This window comes from Ascaphus truei, chromosome 7 (genome assembly GCF_040206685.1).
Source record: "Ascaphus truei isolate aAscTru1 chromosome 7, aAscTru1.hap1, whole genome shotgun sequence".
Classification (NCBI taxonomy): domain Eukaryota; kingdom Metazoa; phylum Chordata; class Amphibia; order Anura; family Ascaphidae; genus Ascaphus; species Ascaphus truei.
Window position 1 is genome coordinate 24,783,413 of NC_134489.1, and position 5,780 is coordinate 24,789,192.

Below are 5,780 nucleotides of genomic sequence, written 5' to 3' on the forward strand. Positions count from 1 at the left end.
TCTCCATGGTGGTCTAGACATATGGTTTTGTTTGTAACCTGTTGTTTTATTGGTATGAGACGGACTAGTGCGGTAAGATATAGGATGTGATCTTTCTGAATTAGTATGATGAACATCCACCAATCCTTTCTGTTTCTGTTCTATTCTCTCTGATACAGGTTTATTGTTCTTCTTTTTCCAATCTCTTTGTTCCCCTTTTAAATAATCATTTTCATCTCTTAGAAATTTGCTCATTTTGTTATTGTATAAGTCGTTCTCCAATTTATCATTTTTTTCTTTTTAAATCACGATCTTTATTTTTAAATTCTAGAGTGTCTTCTAAATGAGCTAGTTTCTCTTCTATAATAGTAACCTCTTCAGCAATCACTTTGATATGTTTCTTATGTTGATTAATTATTGAGGTCATCAACTCAAAAGAGCATTGTTGCTCCTGAGGAAGCTGACGTTTAGATCAGCGAAACGCGTAGAGCTTGTACACCGCATGCAGCCGCTCCTGTCTTAGAGACAAAGGTGAAGAGTCTTTCGTGCCGTCTTGCCATCTGTTCCTGCCCTCTGCCGTACCGGAAGTTGTTCGTCTTCGACGGATGTGACGTCAGACGCCGGCTACCGTGATCGGATCGAGGGAGTCTCAAACCGAAAGGCCAGGATATCACCCTTCCTGATGCGCACCACACCGCCTCAAAAGATACCTTTATGTGTCCACAAATGATGTACATATTGTGAGTACATTTTATATGTTTTTACCTTATAAATTCTGTGCCTATTGGTCCATACCATGGTCTCTCCTTGCTGTTTTACATGAATGCAACCCTGAGTGAGAGTGCTCCTGAACATCCTCCAATCCTGTTTTCCTGCCAAAACGCTGACTCTTCACTTACCTGTTGTAAGTAGGAGATTCACTCGAGCCAAGATCCTACATGTTCCACTATTGTGTGATTTTATTACACTATTGTTGTGTTTTTTCCTTTTTGGGGTGTTCCTGAAAATCGCTCCCTTCACAATTTGGATATCTGCCACTGCCTATGAGGGAACCTGTACAAATTCCCTGTGAAGGTTGAGAAGTTTCTTACTCACCTTACAAGTCACTGATTATTTTTATTTTCTCACTATACTGTGTTTTAGTGCCTTTCTAAATCACTTGGGTTTAATTGACCACAGGGATACTGACATCATAAGGGAGTATTTAGGATAGGAGGAAGGTTCTGGAAGGTTAGGTTCCTGGAGGACAAGAGAGGAGCCTTGGGTAGAGTAGATAGCGATATGTCCATAAAGTAATAGAAGAGACCAGGCCCTTATATTTATTATGTTATAGATAGGGACAGTACCCATTAAGTTAGGATCCCAGAAGATGGTTAGCAGAGTCAAGCAAGTCCCAGAAAGGGAAGACCGACACGCCGCAGAGGGCTCACAGGTGTCAGTGGATCGATATACGTATTCTTGTCAACCTGTGTGGAGGGGGCAGTTCCCAAATTAGAAATGGGTACAATCTTCACCTGCATAGAACCGGCCAGGATCCCACTATGGGTCCTATTTAGAGGGGATATAATGGACGATACTCCAAAGGGGGGTGGGGCCAGGCCCAATTCCAGTCAAGTAACTGTTCTGGACCAGGCTCACTGTAGCTAATGAGTTAGAACAGGCAGTTAAATTTGTCTCCTTATAATGTACTTATTATGTTCTGTAACTTTATTGGAGGGGGTAAATAGAAAGTATAAGGGAACTTGGAGGTAGCATATATGAAGGGAAGGTGAAAAAACAATGCTTTGTTCTGGGAAACCAGTGAGAGAGATTGCTACTCACAGTGGCTGTTGGCTTGGAAAGGAAGTGTGCTTGCCTGTGCAAGCAGAAACAAGACAGGGACTGCACCAAATAGCAAGGGGAGGAGGAGCAGTCCAACTCACAGAGGAGTAAAGGGGGGTTGCCAGCACAATAAGCTGAGCCAACAAGGGAGTTACATTGTAACAACATGAACACTGAAGAGTGACAGCAGTGACAGGACAGGGAAGCCATATTGTGGACAGAACAGTAACCAAGCAGATACACCGCCCTCTGAGTGTTGAGTGAGCACTTAAGGAAGCACAGTGTTCATAAATAACTACAAGAAAATAGTACAACGTTGTATATATGTGATGTGTCCCTGTGCCTGGGGAGATAAATAAAGACTGATGTTGTACTACAAAAGTTGTTGGCACCCATTATTTTCACCCTTGATACCTCATCGCCCAGCCGCCTGAATACAGCACCCTGAGTCAGGGTACCCTATGCTGAGTAGCCAAATATTGCACACCAATATAATCACCCTATTTGCCGGGCAGGGAGGGTTACAATTGGCCAACAACTTAAAATGAAGCAGATTACAAGCGGACTTTTAGAAACTTAATTTAATGCTTAATCATAGATGCAAAAGGTGGGTGCTCTGCAAACACGGTGCAACAATGACCTACATTTTAGATGCAAAACATAGGTCAGCAGCACTCCACTGGTTACATGCCCGGGTGCTCTTGTACAAGGGTAAAACAGAAAGTCACCAGACATTCACAGGACTTTAAAAAAAGAGGTGGGAGGGGAGGAGTTAATGTTTTGGTTCCCACAGGAACCTTGTGCTGACAGTGTGAGCAGTGAACCTACAGCGAGCATTAAATTCATTATAGTTTCCGCCCTTGAAAAACAAAAGAACCACAGGAACTGAATGTGACAAATAAAAGAAAATGAAATGCATAAGCACTGTGTGTATCCACAAACATGGGCTGTAGTATCACACCTTGGTGGTGGACTTCCCGAAAACCGTGCAGACCCATATTGCGCTACCTAGCATGCTGGAAGCAGGAAGGCAATCTGTGACAGTCTTCTATTAAATAAAGGAGATTGGATCCATGCATCGTGTTGGGATAAACTGGTCCCGGGAGGACATGAGTCTATGAGTCTCACTACAGTGGTTCTGGCCTGTGTGACATATGACTTTAAAAGTCCAAAGTGCGGGGAAACAGCTGCGGGCGAGGAGAATCCTGCTTGTGCAGTCAACACAACACAGACAAACAATTTCTTGAAAGTACAGGTCTCCTCTAAGACAGAGGTATAAAGTATCGCTCTACTCACACGGTCATAATGCGAATCTTCCTTTAATGTGACCACCAAGAACAGTGGAAAGACAATGTTTCAGGTCCATGTGGTCCTTTCATCTGATGAAAGGTCTAGGTGGGACTTCAAACGTTGTCTTTCCACTGTTCTTGTGTGTCACATTAAATGGAGAATTGCATTATGAACTTGTGAGTAGAGATTTACTCTGTCTTAGAGTAGACCTGCACATATGACTTTACACCTTCAAAATCTGATGGGCATAAATGTATCACCCCACATATAGATTGACCGCCCCTAATCTGTTTATCGTTTTTCTCTTTTTATATTGACTTTCTTTATATGTTCTTCGTGTAGTGGTACAAGTACACAATAAACACTGAAAACCGGAATCCCTAGTTATAACTGTGACCCTCCTTGCCCGGCTGCTAGGGAGTGTACAGTGTTGTGCAATAGTTGGCTACTCGGCATGGATTACCTTGACTCAGGGTGCTGGTTTCAGGCGACTGGGCGATGAGGTAGCAAGGATGTAAAATAATGGGCGCCAGGAACTTTTGTAGTATAACGTTGTTATATTCGTGTCCCAAAGCACAGGGACCAAAACATACATTTATTGACAACATTGTATTTTATTTTATAGAAGACATATATGAATAGAAGGCTACAATTGGTGCCCACTCTTAACACTCAGATGAAGGTACATTAACGTAGTTGCTCTACTTTGGCCCCCCTTTGTTACTTCAGGAACTTCATCGGTATTACCCCGGATACACTAGGACAATTGGAGAGTCCTGACGCCTCCTTCTCAAGTGACCCAATGTTTGGTAACTGCCACTTCAATCCAGACTGATGATGGATATTAATGTAGATCTGCTGTTAGAGCTGATCCGCCGACACCCAGGAGCCCTTTTTCCTGAGGTCCTTTGTGGCATGCAGTTTCCATATCTCTTGGATATTCAGGACTCCATTAGCCTTCTTCTAAGATCCTAACCTAAAAGGATACTGTCCCTATCTACAACATAATAAACAGGGGGCCTGATCTGTACTTGTACTTTATGATTGTCCCTATCTACTCTCCCCGAGGCTCCCTTCCTCGTCTCCTCCAGGAACCTTCCCCTCTTCGTCTCCCTGTGACATCATGATCCCATGGCAACACAGGGTGGGGCCCAATACATTCCAACCCCCTAGTAACCTCCTAGGAGGGGGGTTACACTACTTAAAATCTGCAATAGCAGTAATATTCTGCTTTTGTAATGGTCATTTCCTTTCAGTGCCCTTGAAACAGATTAACCTCTCTCAACAACTCAGCCTACCGTATGCTATGGCACTTTGTTACATATTGCAAGCACTTTGTGTTAATTCAGTCACTAAGACTATACTCAAGTCAGAGCTAGAATTTAGAATGTAATTATAGAGGATATGGGAAGCCAATATAGGGATTTGCGTTGCGGAGCAGCACATGTTCAGTGGCGAGTCCGGTAGAGGAGTCAGGCAGAAGCATTTTGGATGGAATGGAGTTGAGACAGGCGAACGAGGGGAATGCCGACTAGGCAGGACTGGCACCACATGTTTTGCCAACCTGTGCAAATGCTGGCTTTTGCCGCAATGGCCCGCCACCCACCAGATTGACCACCTGCCCTCCGTCACCACTGCAATGCCCCTTCCACCGTTCGAAACACCCAAATGACACTGGTGTCCAGCGTCTTCTGATGTCATGTGACCCTGCGGCATCATTTGACGCCGGTTTACCATGGCGACGTGTCGCTGGAAGATGCTGGAAACCAGGTAAGGGAAGTTACAGAGGCCTCGCGCATGCGCTCCCCAGCATTTAATGTAAATGCCTTGGTGAAGAGTGCGGGACCTCTGTAACCTCTGCGCACCCCCCAGAAAATCTTGTGCCCCCTGGTTTACGCACCCCTATGTTAAGCTTTGGGCAATGGTGGGACATTCAGGAGGAGGTTATGGAGAGACAGTTGGTGACATGGGACAAGACAGAGGGTGAGGGGTCAGGAGATGAGGGAGACATTTGGGTGTCATCTGCATAGAGATGAAACTGAAAGACAAAGATTGTATTAGTTCAGCAAGAGAAGAGGTATAGAGTGAGAGGAGCAGTAATACCACACAGGAGGGTGGGTCTCTGCTTGTGTGTGGGCAGATATAGGGGGGGTCATGTGGTAATAGTAAGGAGTACATGGGAGTGCAGTCATAAAGTTACCGCACCTAGTCATACAAAACCCTTCTACACTTGGCTTAATAACTTAAGGTAAACAGAATTGATACTCCGTGGAATTCGCCATACTGTCGATACATGCAGACTTTCTTAATGCTCAGATATGTGCTCACAAACCTACCTATGTTCCAGGGATGTTAAATCCCCACCTCCTCTTTCCCCCCCAAAATGTTGGGGGATGTAGGTCCCCTCTCACCCACAGAGTGGGGGGGAGGGGGTGATTAGGGTCTCCTGTCTCCCTTTCCCTAATGTGCTTGGGGTGTTGTTGAATCCCATCCGTCTCCAAAGTGCTAAAGTGTTAAATCCCCCTGCCACAAATTACCTTGGGTGGGGGTGGGGTTTTTGTTATCAGACCTTTCAGCTTCTATTTACTCATTGAAGTTTGCAAAACAACTTGTTAAATATTAAAAGGACACAGCTTGCCCCCACTCATGTCTGCAGATCCCCCCTTCTCCTCTCAGTGCATCCTGTGGAC